Source organism: Cnephaeus nilssonii (assembly GCF_951640355.1).
Source record: "Cnephaeus nilssonii genome assembly, chromosome: 3".
NCBI classification, from domain to species: domain Eukaryota; kingdom Metazoa; phylum Chordata; class Mammalia; order Chiroptera; family Vespertilionidae; genus Cnephaeus; species Cnephaeus nilssonii.
This window is the reverse complement of record NC_137074.1, coordinates 88,317,158-88,339,242: the sequence shown is the minus strand read 5'-3', so window position 1 is coordinate 88,339,242 and position 22,085 is coordinate 88,317,158. Positions and strand designations below refer to the sequence as shown.

The window sequence follows — 22,085 nt, the reverse complement described above, 5'->3', positions numbered from 1 at the left end:
AGATGTTTAAAGGCTTTGACAAATTTATTTATTTACTTCATTTGTATGTTTTCTTCCTATTTTTATTTTCACATAAGAGGTAACTATATTTTTGGAGTACTAGCTTTACTTAAGATAGGCCATTCATTGTATTTTTAAAAGACAGAGTTTATATTATATTTTGTTAAAACTCCAAACTATGTTTATATGATTTATTTCTCTAAAGTTTAGTCAACTTGGCATTTTCATCATATGTAGTAGTTGACAATACAACTATTTAATTACTTATGCTGATGCTTATTCCTCACAATATATAAGGTTTTGTTTTGGTTTATGGTGTGTGTGTGTTTGTTTCAAGATCTATTTAGAACTGTTATTTTTTATAGTAAAAATGATTTTGCAACAAGTTCTTAGTTGAATTTCATTTATATTAGTTTTGAATTTTACATTTTCTCATTTATTTTTAAACTACATTTATTGGAAGGACATTGGTTAATAAAATTATATAGTTCAAGTGCACAATTCTATGATGAGCCCAGTATGGTTCAGTGGTAGAATACTCATCCTAAATGATGTCCTTGTAAAAGTAGCTTGACACTTTGTGAACCACGCTTGCTCTTCCTTCTAAGGCAGTGGTCGGCAAACTCATTAGTCAACAGAGCCAAATATCAACAGTACAACGATTGAAATTTCTTTTGAGAGCCGAAAAACGACTTCTGCGCATGGGCCATGAAGTTTCAATCACACTGTATGTGCGCGCCCGCACGTGGTATTTTGTGGAAAAGCCACACTCAAGGGGCCAAAGAGCCACATGTGGCTCGGAAGCCGCAGTTTGCCGACCACTGTTCTAAGGGAAATCTATCATTAGCCTCTGGTCTATTTAGGCTTTCCAACAACTAATTTGAATCAAGGTAAACAACAATCAATGAAATAAAGATGGCCATTTCATATGGATAATAGAATGAATAACAAATTTAATTATCGTGAAACAACATGTAATCTTATCTAATAAAAGCCTAATATGCAAATAGAATGAATGGTGGAACAACCAGTGGAATGACTGGTTGCTATGATGCACACTGACCACCACGGATCAGACGCTCAACGCAGGAGCTGCCCCCAGCCCACAGGCTCCAATCACTGATGGGGCCTGCCGGACCGCCTGCTGGTCCCTCCCCCCGGCCGGCAGGCCCCATCAGGCTGGGATGAGGAACCAGGGGTGGGTGGTGGCGGATGCAGGAGGCAAGGGAAGGAGGAGGGGGAGGTGGGGAAGCAGGGAGGTGGGAATCTGATTGGCCCTGATTACCAGCTGGGCCTAAGGACCCTACCCATACATGAATTTTGTGCACTGGGCCTCTAATATTCCATAATGTAGAAACATAAAGAATTGCAATTTCTGAAAGGTCAAGTAATATTGAGACTATAAATAAACTAATTAATACCAAAAGTAGAGATCATCTGATATACACACATCAAATTATGCAATACAAATAAGAGCAATTTTTTTTCCTCACTGATGGATAGCTTAAATTTCTTTGAACAATCCTCTGTTAGATAGCAAAGAACAGTCAATTAAAAGGAATGTAAAAGTATTATCACATTATTATCTGCCACTAATGTAATAATCATAGCTATAAAGACCATAATGCAAAGCTTTTTAAGTGGCATAAAAATATTTGGAAATAAGCTTGCAAAACATAAAAAAATAAAACGTCAGCCTAGCCAGTATGGCTCAGTGGTTCAGCATCAACCTATGAACCAGGAGGTCACGGTTTGATTCCTGACCAGGACATATGCAAAGGTTGTGGGCTCGATCCTCAGTGTGGGGCAAGCAGGAGGAAGCCAGTCAATGATTCTCTCTCATCATTGATGTTCTATATCTCTCTCACTCTCCCTTCCTCTCTGAAAACAATAAGAATTTTAAAAAATAAACCTTAAATTAAAAGTTTAATTTAATTGGTTTGGCTCAGTGGATAGAGCATCAGCCTAGGGACCAAGGGGTGCCAGGTTCAATACTGGTCAAGGGCATGTACCTCCGTTGCAGTCTCAATACCAGGCCCTGGTTGGGAAGCATGCAGGAGGCAACCAATCGATGTTTCTCTCTCTGTCTCTCCCCCTCTCTTCCACTCTTTCAAAAATTCAACGGAAAAATATCCTCAGATGAGGATTAACAAAAAATAAAAATAAATAAAAATTACCTAGAAAAAAGCAAAACTATAAAACATATAAGTACTGTCTGAAACCTTATTCATGGGAAAATTTAAAGCACTAAAAGTTTTAATTAAAAGAAAGAAAAATAAATCTTAAGAAATACAGAATCAGAAAAATTTAAATATAAAAAACAAAGGAAAGAAATATAAAAACAGAAATTAACTAATTAGAAAGCAGACTATAGAATTGATAGTCAGTACATAAATCAATAAAGCTTTTGAACCACTAAGCTTTAATAATAAAGTATTCCAAAAATAGCACAAAGAAAACTGGAGATAATTTTACTTTGTAAATATTGATGCAAAAATCCTAAAAGAAATACTAACAAATATAATCCAGTAACATATTTTAGAAATCATATGCTTCAATAGTCAATTTATACCCAGTATCTCAATTTTGGTTAATTTTTAAATATCAATTAATATAGAAACCACATTAATAAATCCCTTACCTATTAATATGTGCATGTTATAGATATTTGTAAAACAGCAATTATTACTCATATTAAAGGAAAACAAAACAAAATTTATATAAACATACATACATCAAAGGCCAGTGTCATGGTTAGTCACAACACCCTAGAAATCCGAGAAATATATATATTAAAATCAGTGGGGTTGGGCACACAGAAGAAGTAGGGGGGAAAAGGGCAGAGAGGAAGATAAGAGGAGAAGAAAGGGGAAGAGAAGGAAGAGGAAATAGGGAGAAAAAAGAACAGGTTCCTGAATTGCAAAACGCTATACACAAGTTTTGCAGCCAATTATATTATAAGAGAAGTGAATCTGTTACTTTTTCCCTAGTGATATGATTGCAAGCTAGAATGTCCAAGAGGAATAATTAAACAAAAACAAAAATTGAGAGATCCTTTAAGTGGAAGATCACAAACACAAATTCAAAATTTAGTAGCTTAGAAAAAATTATGAAAAGATCACAGTCTTGCTCAGCTGAATCACTTTGAGTGTTTTTGTTTTTTTAATTATATGTTAGCCCAGCTAGTGTTGCTCGGTGGATTGAGCATCTTCTCATGCACCAGAGGTCATTGGTTCCAGTCCCAGTCAGGGCACTGTCTTACAGGCTTGATCTCCCATTAGGGGGTGTGCAAGAGGCAGCCAATAGATGTTTCCATCTCTCATTCCCACTCCCTTCTTCTCTCTAAAAAATCAGGGAATGCAGACTGGTGCAGCCACTGTGAAAAATAGTATGGCATTTCCTCAAAAAATTTAAAATGGAACTCCCATTTGATGCAGTAATCCCATTTCTATATCCCAAGAAACCAGAAACACCTATCAGAAGGGTATATGCACCCCTATGTTCATAACAGCACAATTTACAATAGTTAAGATTTAGAAACAGCTTATGTGCCTATCAGCAGATGAGTGGATTAGAAATCTGTGGTACATCTACACAATGGAATACTACACTGCTGTAAAAAAGAAGGAATTCTTACCATTTACAACAGCATGGATGGAACTGGAGAGCATTATGCTAAGTGAAATAAGCCAGTTGGAGAAGGATAAGTATCACATGATCTCACCCATTTGTGGAATATAATGAACAACATAAACCAATGAATAAAAATAGAACTAGAATCACAGAAGCATTGAACAGACTGTCCAACCTATGAGGGAAGGTGGGCGGTAAGGGGGTAAGAGATCAACTAAAGGACTTGTATGTATGCATATGAGCATAACCAATAGACACAGACAGTAGGGGTGTGAGGGTATGTGCTGGGGGTGAGAGCGGCTGGGGAGAGATCAATGGGGAAAAAGGAGACTTATGTAATACATTAAATAATAAATAATTTAAATAAATAAAGAGACCCCAGTGCAATAATAATAAAAATAATAAAACATTTTTTTAAAAAAGGGTCATAGTTTTTTTAACTGTAACAAAAACCCTATATAAAACCTTAGATAATATTAATTCAGTATACACTGGAGAAACCCCAATGTAGAAATGAATAAATAGAAAGATATGTTTAGTGTTGGATGTAAATATAACATACTACAATATGAATATGGAATTATTTCTTATGTTTTGTTTATGTCTATAAAAGATACAGCAGTCAGCATTCTGTTAAAAGACATATCTCTACATAAAGCTATAACTCATATTAAATTAGAATATGTAATTGCTGAAATTTTCTGTCTCTGTTCTCTTGTGTTAAAAGATCAATCTCAATATAAAATATGTTCTTTCTTAAGCATGGATATATATATATATATATATATATATATATATATATATATATATATGCTTAAGAATGGATATATATTCATATAATAAATTTAGTACTTTACAATGTTTTTAATAAATCAATGAAATGAAATGGCTTTTGTAATAGCATAACAGATATGGAAAGGTCCTAGGAGGTACCTTGTTCAATATGCTCTACTTCAATTCTACTTTATTCTCATATTGCTTCAGCCTGTGTAGCAGTGGTGAAACACAAAGAATTACAATCTATACTTATAAAAGGGTAATATGCTAATTAAACCAGACATCTTCCAGATGTCCTTCCAGACAAAGTCATGGTGACAGGGTCCAAGGCAGAGGTGGTTAGGGGTGATCAGGCCGACAGGGGGGAGCAGTTAGGGGATGATCAGGCTGGCATGGGGGAGCAGTTAGGGGCAATCAGGCTGGCAGGGGAGCAGTTAGGGGGATCAGGCCGGCAAGCAGAAGTGGTTAAGGGCTATCAGGAAGGCAGGCAGGTGAGCGGTTAGGAGTCAGCCATCCCAAATTGCATGAGGGATGTCCAACTACTAGTTTGGGTCCAATCCCATAGGAATCAGGCCTAAATTGGCAGTCAGACATCCACCAAGGGGTCCTGGATTGAAAAGGGTGCAGGCCGGGCTGAGGGACCCCTTCCCCCCATGCATGAATTTTGTGCACCAGGCCTGTAGTCCTATATAATAAAGAGCTAATATGCTAATTAGACCAAACAGTAGAACTACTGTTTGGACGACCTTCGGGACTACCATTCGGATGACCTTCTAGATGAAGCTGGGGCTGTGATTGCCAGCTGAGGCTGCTGCGGCTAAGGCAGCTGGGGCTGCAAGGGCCGAGCCCCTTGTCCGAATTTCATGTATCAGGCCTCTAGTATTTTATAAAATAATAATTTTATTATCTAAGTGAATACAATTATTTTAAAGGCACCATGAAATTTTCCTAGCATGCTACTCAGTCATCACTGTATATGTAGACATTAGTTCTCAATTAAATTTTATCACTTTATAGTAGGTGGCAATTTATGTTATTTTGATATGGAAGAGATAGAGGAAAATAATATATAAATCATCTTATGCAGCTATTGCCTATATATGTGTGTATCTATTTATATTTACTTTTATTTTTATATTTACTTACTAATAAGTATCTTGTATGAGATAAACTGTTAAAATTCTTTTCTGTGCACCAGTATACTATTTGGCAGGTTTCCATATGACACTTGATTATGAAAAAATTATGCTACACATTTTCTCAATTACTGCTTAAATTACTTTGAGTTAAAGGTTAATGACGGATAAGTAAAAACTTCTGAAGAGGAAGGAAATTAAGTAAGTGGTAGTACAGTAATGTGTTACCAGTTGTTGACTCCCACCTCTTTCTTTCAAGCATAAGAGCTAGCATAAGTTTTATTAGTGACAACCCACTAAATTATCTTTCTCATCAGCCTAGATTTCCAAAATGTGGGGAGAAGTGGAAAACTTAAATTTAATATTTTATGATCTCTGAAAATAATTAAAAAGTCTTAACCTTCTGAATTTAGCATTTGCATTTCATGATAATGTTAACACCCAGAAGCATAATTTTGCTTTGTTCATATTTAATGATGATTAATACGTTTGCTAGAGAATCAAGATAAAATAATGCAGTTCCTGAAAATTGTTCTGTTTTGTAATAAAGAAAACAGGAATTACTAGGAACTTAAAGGATTTAAAACAAATGAAACAAAAGGATTTATTTTTAAACTTTCACCCATCACTTTTGAAGAGACAAAGTTAGAATGAGATACTTAGATAGAAAAACAAGGTTATTTTTTTTTCAGAAGAAGAAAATTAAGTGAAGAGAAACTGTACAGTAAGCATTTTCCACCACTGTATATCAAGCATTAGTCCTTATCCTCTCAACTGTCCTACAGGTCCATTTCTCTCTCCTCAATTTAAGGTTGGTTCATATGATCCTGAACAAGCTGAAGAGAAATGGTTTTGGATACTTGCACCAAATAGAAATTAGTCTTCAGTTTGGGATAACTTAGAAAGAGAAAAATATTTAAAATAGCATAAGAATAACATAGTCTAGAAAAGATGTTCTTTTTTTATTCTCAGATTTCTATGGTTTGATTAAATAGGTATCATTCCCTATTCCTATTCTAGACATGTTTTGCTAATCTACACTAATAAAAGAGGAAAATGCTAATTGACCATGCCTCCTCTACGCCCACAGCCAATCAGGAGTGATATGAAAATTAAGCCAACAAATATGGCAGGGAAATTTGCATATGCAGGAAGGGCGGGCTTTACCTGACACCATCCGCTGGGTCCAGGCCGCCATCGGGGTCTGGGCAGACCGGGCGGGCAGCACGTGATGCCACCCGCAGGGTCCAGGTCGCTATCAGGGACCTGGGCAGGGGGAGATGACCAGTGTCTCTGGGATCACTGTCTGCCCCCGGGCTGCCTGTGGACACCGGTGGAGCAGGCTGGGGTTGAACATTTTAATGAAAATGGGATGCCTGTGTCCTAGCCCACCGAGCCCCATCCCTGGTGAGGAGAGGGCAGTGGGCAGTTAGCAGGCACTGGGGCTTGGAAGGGAATCGGAGCTACCTGCAGGCATGCTACCAGGAAGAGGTGCTGAACCATGATGACGTAGAGGGCTGGCTGATGGAGACGCACAAAGGTGTAGACGAGGTGACTCTTGCTGGAGCTGAGCTTGAAAAGCCCATCGACAGCCTGATGGACTAAATCACCTTTCTGAAGAAGGTGCATGAAGAGGAGATTGCTGAGCTGCAGGCGCAGATCCAGTATGCTCAGATCTCCATGGAGATGGACATGTTCTCCAAGTCCAACCTCTCTGCAGCACTCAAGGACATCCGCACCCAGTAGGAGAAGCTGGCTGCCAAGAACATGCAGAATGCAGAAGAATGGTACAAGAGCCGCTTCACCATGCTGATCGAGAGCACTGCCAAGAGCACCTACGAGGTACGTGCCGCCAAAGACGAGGTGTCTGAAAGCCACCGCCTCCTCAAAGCCAAGACCCTGGAGATCAAAGCATGCTGGGGCATGAACTAAGCTCTGGGAAAGCAGCTGCGAGAGCTGGAGGATAAGCAGAACTCCGACGTTAGTGCTATGCAGGACACAATCAACAAATTAGAAAATGAGAACTACAAAGAGTGAAATGGCATGATATTTAAAAGAATACCAGGACCTCCTCAATGTGGAGATGGCTTTGGACATTGACATTGCAGCTTACAGGAAACTCTTGGAAGGTGAAGAGACCCAGCTCAGTTTCACCAGCGTGGGAAGCATAGCCAGTGGCTACTCCCAGAGTTCCCAGGTCTTTGGCCGATCTGCCTAAGGTGGTTTACAGACTAGCTCCTAATTGATGTCCACTCACTCCTTCCCTTCTTAATACACCAGCCACATTCAGGAGGAGCAGATTGAGGTGGAGGAGGCCATTGAGGCTGCAAAAGCTGAGGAAGCTAAGGATGAACGCCCCTCTGAAGGAGAAGCTGAAGAGGAGGAGAAGGAGAAGGAAGTGGCTGACCAAGAGGAAGGAGAGGAAGAGGAAGAAGGTGCCAAGGAAGAATTTGAGGATGCAAAGGAGGAAGAAGAAGGAGGTGAAGGTGAAGGAGAAGATGCCCAAGAAGCTGAGGATGAGAAGAAAGATGAAGGTGCTGGGGAGGAGCAAGCAACCAAGAAGAAAGATTGCGCCCCCCTTTCCTTAATTATTTCAGGAATAATCCTCCTGAAATCAGGTCAACCCCCTCACCAACCAAGCAGTTGAGTTCCCGATACTATATGAATTAAGAAGTAAATATATATAACATTCTGAGGTGACTCAGGTTGGACATTAAATGTTGTGCTATGACTTTTCTCCTTATGAAGAGTATCTGTTTGCTTGCAGAGTGGCTTCCTGGCTTGCTGCCAGCCTGTGCTTGGTCCGTGCTTATGAGTTCAGGATCTATGACAATGTGAATAATTAAGATGTTTACAATAAAAACACATGAATACATGAATTCACTGATGTTAATGTTAAACTTCATGGAAAAAATAGTCCTTTGAATCTTTGGTGGTTAGAAATTAAAGACATCAAATCATGTGCAATAAACAGTAAATAAAGTTACACTGAATGACAAAAAAAATACATTAGGGGCCAGGAAACGTTCAAAGAACTGGGAAACCATTCCCAGATCAGGAAGGGAAGTCACAGGTTATATATTGTTGCTACGAATACAGTATTTCCTACTACTTACAACATATACAATGTAATGTATTAGATGCCTTACTATCACATGAAGTATGTATTCTCATAGAGTAATACTGGTACATATGTTATAGTTATGGCAGTATGTCATATCCTATCTATATTAAAGGGTAATATGCTAATTAGACCATGAGACCTTCCAGACGTCCTTCCGGACAAAGCCATGGTGGTGGAGCCGAGGCAGAGGCAGTTGGGGGTGATCAAGCCAGGAGGGGAGGGCAGTTGTGGGTGATCAGGCCAAGAGGGGAGGGTAGTTGGGGGTGATCAGGCTGGCGGGGGGGTGCAGTTGGGGGCAAGCAGGCCAGCAGGCAGAGTGGATAGGGGTGATTAAGCAGGCAGGCAGGTGAGCAGTTAGGAGCCAGCAGTCCCGGATTGCGAGGGGGTTGTCCTACTGCCAGTTTAGGCCCGATCCCACTGGGGTCCCAGATTGGAGAGGATGCAGGCCGGGCTGAGGGACATCCCCCAAATTTTGTGCACCAGGCCACTAGTTAATTATATAATATCTCTAAAAGTATCTTTTGATTTCTGAATAAAATTTGTAAAGTACTTTTAATTGGTCATAAAATATTTTGGTTACAGGAAAACAAATTATTCTGTGTGTTAAATTAGAATTAGTGTTGGGAAAAATCATTGGTATGTGTACCCTGAAAAATTATTACATCTATCCATTTCATTTCCTCAGAAAATCTTTAAAGTTATTTAATTATTTTGCCTCACAGAGCAATATATTTCTTCCTATCATATCCCAGTGATGTATTCTAGCTTAAAATAAAGAAATTAATTTATCAGTGTAGATATGGCTCAAGGAGTCTCTAATGTTACTTTTTAAACATTATTTGATCACTTCTTATATTTACAAAAATATCTGTGAAAAGCATCTTTATTTGGATTAAAGAGAGATTCTATTTAAGTCAAGATGTGGTTTCAAATAAATAATGTACTACTTAAGTGTAAATATTTCTAATTAAAAAATATCAGATTAGTTCTTAGGCCTGAATAGTCCATAATCTCTCTCTCTCTCTTTATTTCTTTCTGTCCTCTACGTGTGTGTGTGTGTGTGTGTGTGTGTGTGTGTGTGTGTGTGTGTGTGTCTATCTACCTAGAGCAACTAAAATATAAAAAATAGAGGAGTTCTTCACAATGTATCAATGTCTGAAAAACTTGGCCATTAGATAGCATTTGTTTTGGCACAGAAGCTTAAACTACCCTGTGGTATTCAATTATTTTCCCCTTTTCATAATTGTAGCCTTTCTTTTATCTCTATATATAAAGAGGTAATTTGCAAATTGTGCGTTACAGTGTCACAGTAACAACCGAGGCTGCGCACGCATGGAACACCTCTAGGTCCCTGCCCTCGCCCCCCACTCTGCAGGCGGCGGTGGGGGCTCCCTCCCACCTCCCCAAGCTGCGCAGCTCCCTCCCAGCTCCTGCAGGCGGCAGTGGCTTGCTCCTACCTCCCGAGGGCGCCAGCGGCTCGCTCTCGCCTCCTGAGGAAGCTGCAGGGCTCCTGCAGAATCAGCACTGGTCCCTCCTGGCCCCCAAGGAAGCGGCATGGCTGCCCATCACCTCCCATCGAAGTGGCGGGCAACCTCCTGCATGTGATACCGCGCGCTGGGCCACTGGTTAAAAATATAAATGATGACCTGGTTCTATAATAAAAGATGTTATGCATCATAGCCATTATAATTTTTTTCTATATACATATGTGCATACACACAGAGTGTGTATCTTCATTTTCTGAACGACATACAAATGGTTATTTAGTAAATATAACTTAGATGGCTCATTTTCAAATAACTATAGGCCTCAGTCATATTTCTGGCTCTTACTTAACAATGCAGTTTTCATATCATTTCGGCTCACCTTTTACAGAACGCCTGCATAAATGTAGACTAAAAATACAAGAACTTTCTGTTGTGACCGAAAGTTTTACTCCTTTTAGATACATTGATTTGAACATCCATAAGTAGGTTTATTTTCAGATCTTGAACAGTGAGCCAGTCTTCAAGAAGATGGAAAACTTCCAGCAAAAACCAAGAAGGATATTCCTCTGATTGAGATTTTATTTTATCCCCATTCCTTGTCCCCTAGTTTGTGCACAATAAAAACCAGACTATGGCAAATACTATAAAAGGGGAGGAAAAAGCAAAATAGCAAAAACCCAATATGTTATATGCATTCAAACCAATATTAGTAGATATTGAGAAAAAAAATTGTCTTACAAATTTCAACTTAAGTTTAAATATAGTGAACATATCGAGGTTTGTACACACCATCCTATGAGAGACAACATTCATCCTGTGGCCAGTTCTCTTATAGATTCTCACCATAGGAAAATCCATAACTCAAAAAGAAAATTATCCTGAATTGGTTCTCAGCTCTTTTTAAATACCTTTCAGAGAAAGACTTGCATCTCTGCTTTACTTCTGAAAGAAATGCAATATGTATCTCCCAGGACTGCAGTTCTTGTAAAGGTTTATCTCCCACTTATAAATGACAGTGTCCATTGAGAAGCAACCAGGTTTTAGAACTGCCAGTTTTTCAGCCTTCATCTCAACATTTGTCTATGGCATAAATTTGTATTGAAGACAATTATGAAGAATTCAAGGTTTTATCTAGCTCTTCCCTTAATTTTATTTCCCACTAAACCTTTGGTTGATCCCAAGAGGTAAATTCATAGGCATTCCGCATACCGTGTTCCTCTCTTGTCCATGCTTCTGTTTCAGTTGAAATTCACCGTAATTTTCTTCAAAAAGCCAAAACTCTACTTGAAGTTTGTCAATGTAATGTTCACACAGTTTGATAAACTAAATCACATTAATATGTAAATAGGACCTTGTTCACCTTAGAATCTTATTTCTCCCAAATAGCTTCAGAGAGATGAAGCCTTTGTAAACAATGCCCCTGTTCATTGTCTAGTTGACACTATGATGTTACCTTGGCGCCTTTAACAGGTTTAAACCTTACTACGTAGGTTCTGACCTACTTTTAATTTAACATGAGACAGACCAGTGTCTGATTTTATCACCTCAAAGCATATTCATATTCTGTACTTCATTATTTTTTTACTTTTCCTGTCTTATACCATCATTAATCAGAATCTCTACTGCTTGGTCATACATTAGAATTTTCATAGTAAATGTTAATTGAGACAAAGGAAGACTATATTCTTTCAAAAAGACATTCTATAAAGCATTAGCATATTAGATCTTGACGTAAAAATTAAGTTTATCTTGGGCCTGAGGTCTGCACAAATTAGGACAGTATTAGTCATTAAGAGAGATTATATATTGCTTTGACATGAATTCATTGACTCCATAATAGTCCATGATCTATAAACAATAAATCTGTAACAGGGACAAAAACAAAAAAATGGCTTTATTTGATACCAGCAAAGTCTTTTATCACATTAGGTGCTTTTACAAATATTTCTGCTACAAAGCATATTTTGGATTGCTTCAGAGATGTTGCAAAAAAATTGACTGCATATCTATGAATCTGAATAAAAATGAGTGATGCTCTATTAGTGTCATTTTTCTTAACATTGGAAAAGAATATTAATCTCCACTAGAAGCTTACACAGTATCTTTACTTTTTTTTTGGTAAATAGTTTCTTAATAATAATCTTTTGTTATAAGGCTATAAAATAACTATATTCTGGGTAACTTTAAAATATTTTCCTTTCAGGTTCATAGTCACCCAAGTTTCAAGTTATACTTATTTTTTAGATAATTATAAAAATGTTTGTTTCATATCTTTCAGTCAACTGAAAAACAGTTCTGTCATTGGTATGAGCAGATTTGGGAATGACAGTGGGGGATATAGTGAGATAATTACTTACTAGTGGAAGGGCAGGTGAATGTTATATTTTAAGGTCATAAAGTAATTTATTATTTAAATTTAAAAATAAAATATAACAAATATGATTTATATTGCACAGTTATTATATGGCAAGATTTTGTTTATTCCTCTCATTTATCTTACCACAACCTTGCAATAACTGTGGAATTAAGCATCAAGTGTTCAAAAATAAATGTTTACTTATTCTCAAAGAATTTGAAGACTAATACTAAAGGAGACAGATAATTTAAATAAATACAATATAAGATGGATTGAAGGAAATTTGAAAAATGTGTTTTAGCAACTTGAAAGAGTGATTAAATCTTTCTGAAAAGAGATGCACATGTTCATGTGAAATAAAAATTGATAGTGATAATCAAATAATAATAATTGTCATTAATTCAGTACTTATTAAGTACTAGGGAATTTGTTGTTTTATAAGACTGTAAGTCAGAGGTAATCTCTGCATTGGGTGAAATTAGAAACACTTTCTAAGAACTTAAGTGCAAGGTCACTCAACAAGGATAAATCTATGAATCAATTCTGTAAATCAAATCCAGGTCAACTTGTGTCCAGGCTGAGTCAGGACACATGAGTTTTATCATCAATAATGCTATTTGCTTGCTCTATAACTTTGGGTAAATAACAATTATAATTATCACTGAGCTTGATAAATTAGACATAATCATACTGTCTCATGATTTTTCTTGTTGTTTTGTATACCTATAGAAATCATGGTGCAAGCATTGAGTCCTACAGAAATTAATGTCTTCCACAGCCCTAGTTACTATCACTCTCTTACAGACATCTTTCATTGTCAATTTTATTGGACATTCTTGCTTTGTTAAATGATGCTATTCGGTATGTCTTTTTCCCACCTTGCCATCTGGAACATTTCTTCTTATGCTTCAAAACTTACTGAAGATGTCAGTTCCTCATTTACATTCACCAACCTCATCTTCTATGTCCTTACCTTACAGTACTTGGTACAAGAGAGAATCATAGCACCAAGCCACTCTGTGCTGTAGTGATTATTCTTGCTCTGCCAGATTCTGCAGCTAGACTGTGAGCTGCTTAATGGATTCTCAGTGAATGGAAAATAGTAGATGCACCATAAGTTTGTGTTGGTATGAAACCAAGATATTAAAATTATAAACATTAGTTCAAATATATGTATTCTTAAGTTAATTTAAATTGAATATATGCAAGGCCCTTATTTTATATTGTACAATTATTATATGACAATATCTTGCAAAAGGAGAAAATAATTTCTCATAGATTCTTTTCAGCAAGACATTAAATTTTTACTCTGCAGGAAAAAACATTCTGACTCTCTGTTCTTAAAAAAATAATAATAATTCCAGTAAAAGGATTGATTGATCACCATTCATTTTAAGTGTGGTAAGAGATTTTTAATTTAACTTTGCAGTGTAGATTTTTCACCTTGTCCTCACATTTTCGTCTTATTTCTAAAGCATTAGTCTACTTCCTTAGATTTTTCTTGGATAATCCTGAAATACTTATACACAATTTATACACAACTCTTTCTGTTGAGTTTAAAGTAGTTTCCCAGCAATATATGCCACCGTTCAGAATGCAAGAATATTTTTTCATGATGTAATGTTATTTATAATCGAAGGTAAAATAAGAAAGAAAGAAAAAAAACTCCTACGGTAGAGAAGAGGTTGTTTTCCATCCATCTTGTCGGTATATTTTATCATAAATCATTTTAAAACTCACTTTACAATGAATAGCTCTTTTTAATTACATCAGCACTGACATAGGAAGTGTGTTTTGTTGTTGTGTTTTGAGTATTTCCACCAGCAGCAAAACATTCATTTCATTATAATTGAGTTTTAAAGTTTATTTAAAATGCTCTATGAGGCATAGCCTACTGAAATGACTCATCATGTTTCTGGGAATATCTGGAGGATAAAAGTTATCTTTGAATAATTTCTGCATGTTAAATTGTACTTTATGAAAATTATTCTAAATAGTTTTTACTATAGTTTTTTAAATTTGGGTTTTACTTTTCAACTTGAAAATTACTACTCTTTATGTGAATATGAGTAGTCAATTCCAAAACTATCAATGAGAAAGTCAGCATGAACTAAATACTTGGCTAAACTTTAGGCATATAAAGGAAAAAGAAAACTTACTTCTTCTCTTAGGAGCATTTCCAGTTTGTAAATATCCATATGAACATATGAAAACACAGAAGTTCAGAACTCCAGGATACAGGTTATCCCTTTTAACTTATTTCAGAAATTTCTGAGTATACTGTTCTTTGAGCAAAGAACTCATAGTTTGTTTTGAAAAATTAACGTCCAGCTGCCAAAGTATAATCCAATGAATTTATTTTCTATACTACATACTACGTAGCTCTGAGTAGCACTGTATTTCATTAACTTAATATAAAAGTGTGCATTTTGCACTGATTTTCAGCATAAAAATCATTTTATGACTGACTTAAGCCAACGAATGTGGAGAACCAGCTTACAGAACTGCATACGAAGAATAAAGGACGATCATATTATTTCAGTGTACATAATGTCTTTGTGTAATATTATATGCTTATACAAGGTGTCCCAAATATGCTTACACATTTTTACAGCTGATAGTTCCATTTTGAAACTAAAATGTATTTTAATAAACAATGTCTTTATTATTATTCAAAATGAGTATATACATTTTTGGGATACCTTATACACTGAGTGGCCAGATTATTATGATCTCTGAATGCATTATAATCTGGCCACTCAGTATATATATTAGAGGCCTGGTGCATGAATTCGTGCATAGGTGGGGACCTGCGAGCTTGGCCAGGGGGAGGGGACATGGGCTGTTAGCTGGCCTGCCTGCTGGTCGAACTCCTGGTTGAGGGGACAATTTGCATATTAGCCTTTTTTTATATAGGATCTACACTGAGTGGCCAGGTTATTATGCATTCAGAGATCATAATAATCTGGCCACTCAGTATATATAAAGGTAGATTCACTTATATATTAACAAATATTTCAGTTCCCAGTACTGTGAACAACACAAAAATGAGTAAGATACAAGTAATAACTTTCAATTTGCTTCCAATATAATATAGAGAAGAATGGCTAGTAATTAATATAAAAGATAATTTTAAAAATAGCAAGAATCATAAGATAAATGTTTGCAAAATGCATAATAGGTCATACAAAAAAAGTTAAGATGTTTTTTTCAAAAATCTTTTTCCAAAATATATGTTCCTCTTTTTACCTTTCTCCATTTTAAGAGGAAAGTGTCTCTTTGGAACCAAGGTAGTAAGGCTTACAACCTGCATATTTCATTTCTTATCACCTTTGTGTATCTCAAATTTCTGGTACTTTCAACCCTGTTAAACAGTTTGGGAACAACTGTTATAAAGGAAAGAACAACTGCTTTAAAGAAAACATATTCATTAGCTTTGATGCTGGACACAGCTGGATTAAAACCTTCATTTTTATGTTCTAGCTGAGTGAGTAAGTTATGTAATTTTCTTAAACATCAGTATTCTTATCTATAAAATGAGGAAATAAAACCTCCCTTACCCTGAATTAAATTATTATAGTACCTAGAAAAACGCTCCAGTACATTAATGGCTGCTCTTTTATAGCAAGATTTCTTCCCTGGGACAAGAAGAAAGGATTAATAGAGAATTTAATACTACAATGGGACTAGCTGTGGGTGGATAAGGATACAATGAATTGTGGGAGCCATTGTGTAAAGCATGAGAAAAGAGCCAGAAGGTGAAATCCCTAATTTTAGCTAGATTGAAAGATAGAAACTTTGATGTTGAGAAGAGGGAAATAAGCCTGGGAAGTATTAGTAGGAACATTCTTGTAGCGAGTTTAAATGCCATGCTGAGAAGAGACACGTAAGTTCTTGAGCAACAGAGAAATATTGAACATTTTGGATAGAGGAGTGACATAATTATAATTGTGCTTTAAATACAGCCTTTGAACAAAAGAGATTTCAAAGAGTCTGAGGCTGAGAAGCAATTGAAGAGATGATTGTTGAAGTAAAAGAAAATGAAACTCTATCATACACTGGGGACATATCAGAAAGGAAGAAGTTGATAATATGAGAATGATTTGGAAGGATTTAATAGGTTATTATTGTAGGGAACAAATGAAAAGAAATGTTTTATTTTTTTAAGGTGAAATAATGCAGGAGAGAGATGCTGCTATGACATAACAGGATTTATTTAGGGGGAAATAGTGATTTCTATCTGGGATGATGGGATTAGGGAAATGTTCTTTGTCTAAATGTATCAACTCATCAATGAGTAAATAAAGGTTAAGAGGATAAATAACTTGCCCATGTTCCCTCTGCTAATAAAATTATTTTAAATTTCTGACTCCTTAGACCACAGCCATATTTCCTATGTTTTATATGAACATTCAGGGAACATCTCAGGAGAAAATGTCCAGCATTATACTGATATTTGAAACAGGTATTTGGACTATGGAAGGGTAAATTGTCATATGAGTCACAAACATGGATTCTACAGTCTCAGGGATAACATTGTCAAGAGAATGAGTATTAAGAGAGAAGAAAGTTGAATTTAATTCCTTGAGGAATACGTAATTTTAGAAAGTAGATAAGGGAAAAACAAAGAAGACAAAATAATTCAATCTGGTTGATAAAAATAAATTTTGAAATAAGGCAATGATCTGTAGATTAGAAAAAGAAAACAAGAAAAAAAAAGGAAAGTAATAGAGATACAATAAACAAGGGTAAAGAAATAGCACTTGTTTCACAATACCTAATCCATGAAGACCATTGAGAAGGTGTTTTTACTTCACTAGTGTGAGATGAAAACAAAATTAAGGTTCTGTTGTAATGGCTTGAAACCTGGAGAATATCTGCATTGAGTTATAGTGATACTTATTTGAATTTAGAGTTTCTGTTTGTAGGAATTATAAGAGAGAAAAAACTTTTAATAGTCTTTATTGTATAAAGAAAGAAAAAATGTCACTGTTGAAATATTGGAACATTAAGAAAAATAGTTACTTTTGTTTCTTTCTCTGCTCCTTTACCTGGGCCTCTTGGGGACATATTTAGCACTGAAATTAATTGTGAATTATTTTTTTGTACTGCAATATTTCTGATTTACTGTGCTTTTCTGCCAAAGAATACCCTACTTACTTTCTTAGGACATTATCACATGATGCAGAAATTAAATACCATATCACATGATGCAGAAATTAAATACCAATGTCAATGAGACTGGTTGACTAGCTTTAAGATTTGGTCACACAGGTCAGCAAGAACTCAGTCATCAGGAGGTAAGAGATCAAACAAAGGACTTGTATGCATGCATAACCAATGGACACAGACACTAAGAGGGTGAGGGTATGTGCTGGGGGGGAGGGGGAGAGGCGAGTAGGGTGGCCCTGGAGAGGTCAATGGGGGAAAAAGGAGACATATATACTATATGTAATACTTTAAACAATAAAGAATTTTAAAAAATAAACTCAGTCACTCAATTTTTTAATCACATCATACAGTTGATAAAACTGACTATATGAGGTAAACACTATAAGGATTGAGACTATGTCCTCTTTTAACCTAGCATAGGGTCTTTCTTGTACATAGCAGGCATGAGTGAATGAATGTATGAAGGATAGAATATATGCTAACTTATGAACTAATGCACAAGAAAATAATTTATTTTTACAAGTCAGTTGAAGAAACGAGTATTTTGGTTTTCAAATCTTTACAAAATACAATCAGTGATATCCTATATAATAAAGAGCTAATATGCAAATGATCATCATGCCCTCATGCCATCAAGCCTTAATGGCTCAGACACTCAACACTGGGGAGAGAGGAATGGGGACCAGCTAGGCACAAATAAGCTCATGAGAGAGGAATGGGGACCAGCCAGGGTGCAGCTCAGGAGAGGGACAAGATGCCTTGCCCTGCAGTCCTAGGCGCCTGCAGCTGCAGCCCAGGCAAAGCCGCCTGCCCAAGGTCCCCAGCGGCTGCAGCTGGCCTGGGCAAAGCTGGCCCGGGTCCCAGGTGCCTGCGACCAGCCGGAAGAGGGAATCCTGGGTCCTGGGTGCAGAGCAAGGCAGAGGCAGTTAGGGGTGATCAGGCCAGCAGGGGAGCAGTTTGGGGCGATCAGGCAGGCAGGCAGAGGGGTTAGGGGCAATCAGGCAGGTAGGCAGGCAGGCAAGCAGTTAGGAGCCAGTGGTCCTGGATTGCGAGAGGCAGTCAGACATCACCTGAGGGGTCCCAGATTGGAGAGGGTGCAGGCTGGGCTAGGGACCCCTCCTTCATGCAAGATTTTCATGCACCAGGCCTCTAGTATTTAATAAAGCAAAGCAATATTTCTGTGTGTTCCTATAGGCATATTGAATAAACATTTTAGGAGCATAATAAATAAAAGATATACATAATTACATTAAAATTATTAATATTGATTATTATATAATTACTTTAAATCATAACAGAGAATTTATTGTGGATAACTTCTAAGATGAGAAAGGGAAGAAATTATGATAGATGAGAACCATAGGGGGAGGGCTGGTTGATAAAAAGAAAAAAAATTAAATTAAACAATTTATTAACTTCAATTTTTTTTCTCTAAATGTGAATGAATAATTTTTTCTCCATTGCCATTGATTTTGACTTAACTTAAAACTTTGGGGTGGACATTGCTTAAAATTTGCCATCCAAATGAGCAACATGCAGGCTTTATGACTATATCACTTTTATATATTTCACAAAGAAAGCTCAAATATCTCTTTTATCCAATTGAGATATAGAATGCCTTTTTTTTTTCTTAATAAAACTTTTGGTAACTTGTCTGCCAGTTTTCAAACATGTACATAAAATTTAAATACATCTGGTGTTTCAAAGGACATCTGTTTTATAGCTAGAATAGACATTAAGCATTTAGTAAACAATGCTATAAAATATAAACTAGGCTTTTAAAGAATAAAAGGTTATTCTTGTCTTACCAATTGCTATAATAACATGTGTCAGGCAGCAATAACTAACAGGAAAAATTTTAATGCATTTCAGATACGCCTTTTCTTATGTAGTTGTAAAGTATATTAATAGTCCTAAAGAATGTAAAATCAATGAGCTATATACTTATATATTATTATGGTAAAAACCTAAGACAGAATTGCTGATTGTTGTAACTCTATACTTGTAACTATAAATGATAAAACTTTGCCCTAGCTGGTTTGGCTCAGGGATAGAGTGTCAGCCTATGGATTGAACGGTCCCAGGTTCGAGTTTGGTCAAGGGCACATGCCTAGGTTGCAGGCAATCAATGTTCCTATCTCTCCCTCTCTCTTCCACTCTGAAATCAATAAAGATATACTTTAAAAATATTTTTAAAAATTGTTATCAGATAATTCAGACGACAATTCAAATGTGACCAGAAGATGATATTCTGATCAATTACTCTTTGGGAGCTATACTTTGATATGAAGCCCTTATGCCATTGGTTTTACATTTAGAACTTTGAATTTGAAAAATCTCTAACTGGGCAATTAAACCTATTCAAATATGCATTTTGCGAATCATTTATGCAGAGCTAACTAAAATTTGTATAAAATAGACAATTTTGTCCAAAATCCCCTTAAAGACAATCCTGCCTTTCTCATTCTCTGTAGATTATGTGTTCTCTTATTTTTATAACAGTGTTGAGGTTTTTCAACAAGATTTTTTATTTATTTTCATTGTATTTAAGACTATATCAATCTCTTAAATTTATTTGATCTTATATTTGATTTAAAAATATAAAATTTTCTTCCCCCAAATTCCTCTGTATTTAGTGATTTATGGCAGACTTGGGCACCAATCTACAAAACCATCTAACTCATCAAAGTCAGTAAGGACGCCTATGCTCCTAAATTTTATGCTCCTTATCTTACAATACTTGAAAAATGTTACTTAGTATCTATGTTTTACAAACTTTTCTAATTAAGTATGTATACATGGTGTCAGGTTGTTTTTCGGACATAGGCTAAAACTGCTGTTGTAAGACAAAAACATTTTTTTGAACATTTAGTTTTGATTGTATTTTTATATATACACATATACACAACATCCTTTCTTCTGATTTGCTGGATTGATCAGTTAATGATCCAGGAAGATGATTTTTTTTCCCTGTCATTCTATGTACTGACAGTTGATGAATATATTTATGTAAGTTTGGGAAATTTGGTTTCAGCTTATCTCTCAGTGACATTCTTACATATTTTTGAAATATTCTGTACCTGTGTTGTGTGTGTGTGTGTGTGTATGTGTGTGTGTGTTTGGGCGGGGGGGGGGGGTTCTTATAGTTTTTTTCTCCCAATCTCTTTAGCATCTCTCTTAGTCTCCCTTGTGTGCTTCTGACCCACTTCCTTATCTCCAAGTTTCTGTTTTTGTCCTTTTTCTCTTTCACTTCTTCCTGGCCAGATCTCATCTTGTTTAATAGTTTCAATGATAATCCCTATATTGATTACTTTTAACTCTATCTACAACTTATAACTTTCAGTTGAACACCAGCTTTGCGTGTTCAATTGCCAAAGAAAATCAACACTATTCTATAGAGCAGTGGTTCTCAACCTTTCTAATGCTGCGACCCTTTAATACAGTTCCTCATGTTGTGGTGAACCCCCACCATAAAATTATTTTCGTTGCTACTACATAACTGTAATTTTGCTACTGATGTGAATTGTAATGTAAATGTCTGTGTTGTCCAATGGTCTTAGGCAACTCGACCCACAGGTTGAGAACCGCTAGCAGGGTCGCCTAAGACCATTGGAAATTACAGTTATGAAGTAGCAACGAAAATAATTTTATGGTTGGGGGTCACCACAACATGAGGAACTGTATTAAACAGTCATGGCATTAGAAAGATTGAGAACCACTGCTGGAGACATACATAACACTCAATATGTCCTAAAACAAATTCATTTATCTCGTCCCAAACTTATTTTACGTTTTATATTGTCTGTCAGTGAATAGTGACACCTTTCCTTTTATCTCCATCAGACACTGAACCTTCTCAATATTTGCTCCAGCCAATCTTTTAACTTCTCTCCACCTCTACTCCCACTATTTTCACTTCAAGCATCCTTTACCTCTCACCTAGATGACTGAAAAAGCCTCTTAAATGGCCTTCTTGCCTCCAATTTGGTTTCCCTCTAATCTAGTCTCCATATTGCACACATAATATCACACAAATTACAATCACAATAATTTTATTGTCATGAAATAAAATCCAAAGTCCTTAACCTGGCATATAAAGGCATTCTCAGCATGACCTCTGTTCATTTCACAACACACATTTTAACCTTCTTGTAATCAACTTTGAAATCCCCAGTTATCTGTAGAATCTACTTGTTCTTTTGCAGTTAATGTTCATGACTGCTCAGTATTACTTGATAACTTTTGACAAACACTTTTGTTTTGTACCTTTCTTCTGAGCAGTGTTCTAAGTATTGTTCTGAGTTTCACACTAAGGTCTGACCACTATATTAATAGCTTTAGTTACTGCTTTTGCTAAACTTATTTTGCTTTTTCTCTGTAGTCTCTCCTTTATTGTCAAT

At 36.2% G+C, this 22,085-nt stretch overlaps 1 protein-coding gene and 1 pseudogene across 8 annotated transcripts in view; both read left to right on the top strand.

Annotated features, from left to right (window-relative positions):
• LOC307097230 (neurofilament light polypeptide-like) overlaps nucleotides 1-8,193 on the top strand; it is a 36,298-nt pseudogene extending 28,105 nt beyond the window's left edge. Inside the window, exon 2 of the transcript in view lies at nucleotides 6,934-8,193. The product of the transcript in view is annotated as a neurofilament light polypeptide-like (transcript). The remainder of the gene's footprint in view (nucleotides 1-6,933) is intronic.
• The window catches only part of CADM2 (cell adhesion molecule 2), a gene marked incomplete at its 5' end in the record, with an annotated part of 1,250,256 nt that overhangs the window by 1,201,895 nt on the left and 26,276 nt on the right, over nucleotides 1-22,085 (top strand). The window lies entirely within an intron of this gene.